We start from the raw sequence: 5,922 nt of genomic DNA, 5'->3' as shown, positions 1-5,922 counted from the left end.
CCTCTGTATTTCCTGGGGCACAGGACTGGAGTGATGTTTGCAGAAATGTAATGTTGGAAATATGACTCTGTTTTGATTTTAAGAAAAAAGTGCTGCTATCTATTACAAACAATGGTGTGACCAAGTAAACTGAGATCCGAGTTACAGACAGCTATGTGCATGGAGACAAAAGCGAGCTAAGTCTCCAGAACCAAAACATGCTCATTAACCTTCAGAAACCCTGAAATTTTTTTCCAGTTTTACTGAGAAATACTTGACAATAAACTGTGTAAGTTTAAGGTGTATAGCATGATAGTTTGATTTACATGTATTGCGAAATGATTGCCACAATAAGTTTAGTTAACATCCATTATTTCATATAGATACAATAAAAAGGAAAGAAAAAAAAACACTTCTCCTTGTGATGAGAACTCTTAGGATCTGCTCTCTTAACAGCCTAAAAATATGGAAGACTCCACGAATTTGTGTGTCCTCCTTGCTCAGGGGCCATGCTAATCTTCTTTGTATTGTTCCAATTTTAGTATATGTGCTGCCAAAGCAAGCACCACTCTGACATCTTGACAGGGCCTTTAGTGTGGACTAAAAGAGAAGAAAGGTAGGAAATCTAATGTAATAGAATTTTTTTTTTTTTATTCCTTAGAAGCTACATACTCCTATATACTAAGTTTTCATTCCTAATGTTGAAATTGATATCTGTCTTCCTACTTGCAGCTTTAAAACATTTAACATTGCAAGCAAAATCCAGAACTCTCTTTATAGTTGTTTGCAAAAGAAATTAATTCATATTTTCTACTTTTTGGCTATAAGTGATATATTAATTTAATCCTGTCTGTATACATTAATCACACATATTATGTAGTATTTCTTGTGAACTATAAATTTCACTAAACAAAGACATAAAAGAGTGCTCCTTGTACTGCTTATTGTAGCAAAAAATTACTAACCATGTACATTTATAAAAATAAGAATTGGTTTAATAATTTTCTGATTAGCTATAGAAAGCAACATTATGTGCTCAGTAAAGTTACATATCTCAGAAGGAATCCATATTTCTCTGAAGAAAATATGCTTAAAAATTAAGTTAAAAACCAGATTAAAAATATAATTCAATTTCTTATAAGTAATAATTATCCACACATCTGTGTGTATGTGTGTATATATAGAAAAATAACTCTGTTACTTTTGTGTGTGTGTTACTTTTTAATACTATTTTTCCCCCCAATGATTATGCATTACATTTAGTTGAATGTGAAAAGTAAGATTAAAAAGATAAATTGAGGGGTTTTTTTTTAGCCCAGACCTCCCCTTTGAGCACCATATTAATTTATATGTTTTTGATACCTTCACCTGTATGTCTGGCAGGCATCTCAAAGTTAAGACGGCCCATGCCACAGACAGAAAATCTACCCCTCTCCCAGTGCCTCCACCTTAGTAAATGACAACTCCACTACTTCCAGATAAGTCAACGAAGGGTCAACTTTGCACCTTTCACATCCACAGCCCACCCCTACCCCCCATCCAGTTTGTAACCAAGTTCTGTTTCCAACACAGATTCCCAAACAGATTGTGAAGACATCAGTGTCTCTCCGTCTGAAATGAAATCACCTCGGTCCAAAGTTCCCACCATCTCTTGCCTGGCCCACTGTAACGTATTTGTGCCCTCACGATCATGTCTCCGGAGTAGTCAGGGTTAGCCTTTGACACATCATGGCTTCTTAGTACCAGGACAAGCTCAATATCCCCTCATGATTTACAGAAGCCTGGTGATCTGTCCCTGCCCTTACCCCAGCCTCATCGGGTATCTTGTTCTTTTTTGTTCCCAATTCTCTGGCCACTCTAATCTACTCACTCTCCTCGGAGCACTTCTCACCAGCAATTGCTCACCTTAGGTCATTTGCATAGGCTTTGCTTTATTCTTGGAATGCTTTTATCCACTTTTCATGTTTAATTCAGATCCATTTTTTAGATAAAACTCCTCTTTTTCTTTATCACAGTATGAGTACTTGAATTGTTATGTGTTTGTTGTCTATTACTCCCACTAGAATGAATGCTTCTTGAGGGCAGGGCTTTAATTGTTGCTAGCTGCTGTATCCCTAATGCTTAGCACAATTCCTTGGCTCAATACTAAGTATGTTTTGAACAAATCACTACATGTATAGATGTATAAATTGTGCCATTTCATTATTAAAATATTCAAAAATTGGCTATTATTTGGCTATGACATAGTTGACTTCTTCTAAATTTCTTTTTCTATTTTTTGCCAAATAAGTAGTTAGAAATAAAGTAATATTTTCTTCACTTTTTTATTCTATAGAAAAATGATAAAGTAATATATTCAGATTGACAGCAAAAATTAGTAGGAATTTTAATAAAAGTATATTGTTAGCAACCCACAAACTTTGAAATAAGAAACATACTGGGCTACATGGTATTTCATTGTGATCCATAGGAATTTAAAGGTATTAAACTACCTGCAGGCATACTCCCTATTATTCTTGAAAGTAATAGGAACATACTGAGAATTACGAGTTAAAATTAAATTTGCTACAGACCTCACACAAAACCTATTCTCTAGTTCAGGAAAATTGGAATTAAATTTTGATCATGGTATATACATCAGATGTGAGCAAAATTATATTAGTTATTAAAAAAATAAATGGGGTTATATATAATATAATTTGAATTATATAAATGAATGTTGAGGTTATTATGATCCATTTGATAGCCATAGAGAATACTGAGAACTTTACATAGAAATTCAACTGCCAACAAATTTAAAGCACATTCTTATAAATTTGCAAGTTCTAATGGCATAGAATTTAAGTCTATATTTCACCAGATATCACACCAGCCAGTTTTAACATTCCTTATATTTCTATTAATAGACTTTTAGAATATGTGTGAATATGTTATAGACATCATCTAGATATTACTTTTAACTGTCAATCCAAAGTAAATTATTGCATAAGATGACATCTTTTTAAAACTGAGTTTACCTTGTTGGAAACCTGTTTGCACATCAGAGCATCATGGTATTTGGAGTTAAAAAACCTCAGTAGCTATTATTTATGTTCATAAAAACATAAGCTTTATTTATCATTTTTAATAGTTAATAAATACAACTAGTGAGGTTACAAATGAGAGCATAAATGAGTGATATATTAAGTAAATGTAAATACATTAATTCAGACTATATGTATGTGTACATATATATGAAAATTCTTATTTACTACCTTTGGATATATACCATAAAAAAGTTATGATTTTGCTATATGTACAACTTTGTTTTTTCTCTAATTTTTTAAAACTTTATTGAATAAAAGATTCTTTAAATTACATAGTGCTTTGCAATTTTCAAAAGTTTCACACAGATGATTTTTTTTGTTTTTTTTTTGGCTGCGTTAGGTCTTCGTTGCTGCATGCAGGCTTTCTCTAGTTGCGGCGAGCAGGATTACTCTTCATTGGGGTGTGCAGGCTTCTCACTGCAGTGGCTTCTCTTGTTGCAGAGCACGGGCTCTAGGCATGTGGCTCAGTAGCTGTGGCTTGAGGGCTCTAGAGCACAGGCTCAGTAGTTGCGGCTCATGGGCTTAGTTGCTCCATGGCATGTGGGATCTCCCTGGACCAGGGATCGAACCCATGTCCCTTGATTTGGCAGGTGAATTCTTAACTACTGTGCCACCAGGGGAGCTCCAATTTCTTATAATCTCATAATAACCCTTTTTTTTTTAACTCCCCTACTCCTATATTGCCCCTTCCCCCTTCCCTCTCCCCACTGGTAACCACTAGTTTGTTCTCTGTATCTGTTAGTCTGCTTCTTTTTTTGTTTTATTCACTAGTTTGTTATATTTTTTAGATTCTACATATGAAATGTCAGACAGAAAATGATGAATACTGTGTGATATCACTTATACATGACTTTAGATCATGCCATTTTCTTATAGCGTAATAGCAAAGCTATTTTCCCACATAATTTAATTTTTCATGCTATATTTGTTTCATTATTTGTATCAACATTTTTTTTAAGATTTATGAAGACATTGAGGACGAGTCCCACCTTTTCTCTTAAAAGTGATTCTGCAGTGAATATCTTTGAAACTTTCTAATCTGTTATCTAGAGCAGTTGTTTCCTAAGCTTTGGCATGAGTTAGAATCACCTGTTGGGCTTGGTAAACCATGGATTGCTTATTCCCATCCTCAAAGCTTCTGGTCAGGTAGGTTTGAGGTAGGGCCCTGAGAATTTGCTTGTGCTGATGCTGCTGATCTGGGGACCACAGTTTGAGAACCACTGATATGGTATATTTTTAGAAGTAATGTTACAGGGTTAATGAGTATGCATATTTTTTAAGGTCTTGGCACATGTTGCCAAATTGTTTTCCAGAAAGACTGTATCAAATTGCATTCCTACCAGTAATTCTCTTCATCATGGAGTATTTTAATTTAAAATCTCTTGTCATTTTGAGACATGAAAAATGTTATCTCCATTGAAGCATTTTGTATAATAAAACATTGGAAATATTTCCATCAAAAGGAAAATAGACAAGTAAACATGGATATAGCCACACAAGGAAACTTAATTTAGCAGTTTAAATGCATGAATTGAATCTACGTGTTTTAACATGGAAAAATAGCAAACCATAAATTTGAGTGAAAAAAATTTAAAACTTTAAAAAATGCAAACAATACTGATTGCTTAATAAATACATACAAAAAAGAAATATATGGAAAGCACACATATATGTAGTAAGGGTATGAAAAAACGTGTAGCTATGATAATGTACCAAACTCAAGACAGTTGTTACTTCTGGGACAGGAGGAGAGGGGAATGGAATCAATGAGGTAATATTCAATGTGTTTCCATTGCATCTGTGGTATATCTTTCAAAAAATATTTAAAGCTAATATGACAACATACTAAGATTTTAAAAACTGGTTGGATATTTATTGTCTTATTTAGTATTAAAGAGAAAAAGTGGGATCAAACAGATTTTATGTGTGTTTCTTTAATCAGTAGTGAGGCTGAATATTTTTTAAGACTACTGGCTATCTTTTCTCTGCTTTTTTTTTTTTTACATCTTTATTGGAGTATAATTGTTTTACAATGTTGTGTTAGTTTCTGCTGCATAAGGCTGCTTCCCACTAGCTATCTATTTTACATTTGGTAGTGTATATATGTCCATGCCACTCTCCCACTTCGTCCCAGCTTACCCTTCCCTCTCCCTGTGTCCTCAGGTCCATTCTCTATGTCTGCATCTTTATTCCTGTCCTGCCCCTAGGTTCTTCAGAACTATTTTTTTTTTTTAGATTCCATACATATGTATAGTATACGGTATTTGTTTTTCTCTTTCTGACTTACTTCACTCTGTATGACAGACTCTAGGTCCATCCATCTCCCTACAAATAACTCAATTTTGTTTCTTTTTATGGCTGAGTAATATTCCATTGTATATATGTGCCACATATACAAGCAGCTTATGCAGCTCAATATCAAAAAAGCAAACAACCCAGTCCAAAAATGGGTGGAAGACATAAATAGACATTTCTCCAAAGAAGATACACAGATTGCCAACCAACACGTGAAACGATGCTCAACATCACTAATCATTAGAGAAATGCAAATCAAAACTATGATGAGGTATCACCTCACACCAAGTCAGAATGGTCATCATCAAAAAATCTACAAACAATAAATGCTGAGAGAGGGTGGAGAAAAAGGAACCCTTTTGCACTGTTGGTGGGAATGTAAATTGATACAGCCACTATGGAGAACAGTATGGAGGTTCCTTAAAAAACTAAACATAGGGCTTCCCTGGTGGCACAGTGGTTGCGCGTCCGCCTGCCGATGCAGGGGAACCAGGTTCGCGCCCCGGTCTGGGAGGATCCCACATGCCGCGGAGCGGCTGGGCCCGTGAGCCATGGCCGCTGA

At 34.8% G+C, this 5,922-nt stretch overlaps 1 non-coding gene across 1 annotated transcript; it reads right to left on the bottom strand.

Annotated features, from left to right (window-relative positions):
• Positions 1-438: 438 nt before the first annotated feature.
• On the bottom strand, positions 439-545 carry LOC112065128 (U6 spliceosomal RNA). The gene has a single exon (XR_002891855.1). It is a non-coding gene; the product is annotated as a U6 spliceosomal RNA (small nuclear RNA).
• Between the last annotated feature and the right edge of the window lie 5,377 nt (positions 546-5,922).

This window comes from Physeter macrocephalus, chromosome 2, assembly GCF_002837175.3.
Source record: "Physeter macrocephalus isolate SW-GA chromosome 2, ASM283717v5, whole genome shotgun sequence".
Taxonomy (NCBI): Eukaryota; Metazoa; Chordata; class Mammalia; order Artiodactyla; family Physeteridae; genus Physeter; species Physeter macrocephalus.
This window is presented reverse-complemented; position numbering and strand designations above follow the sequence as displayed.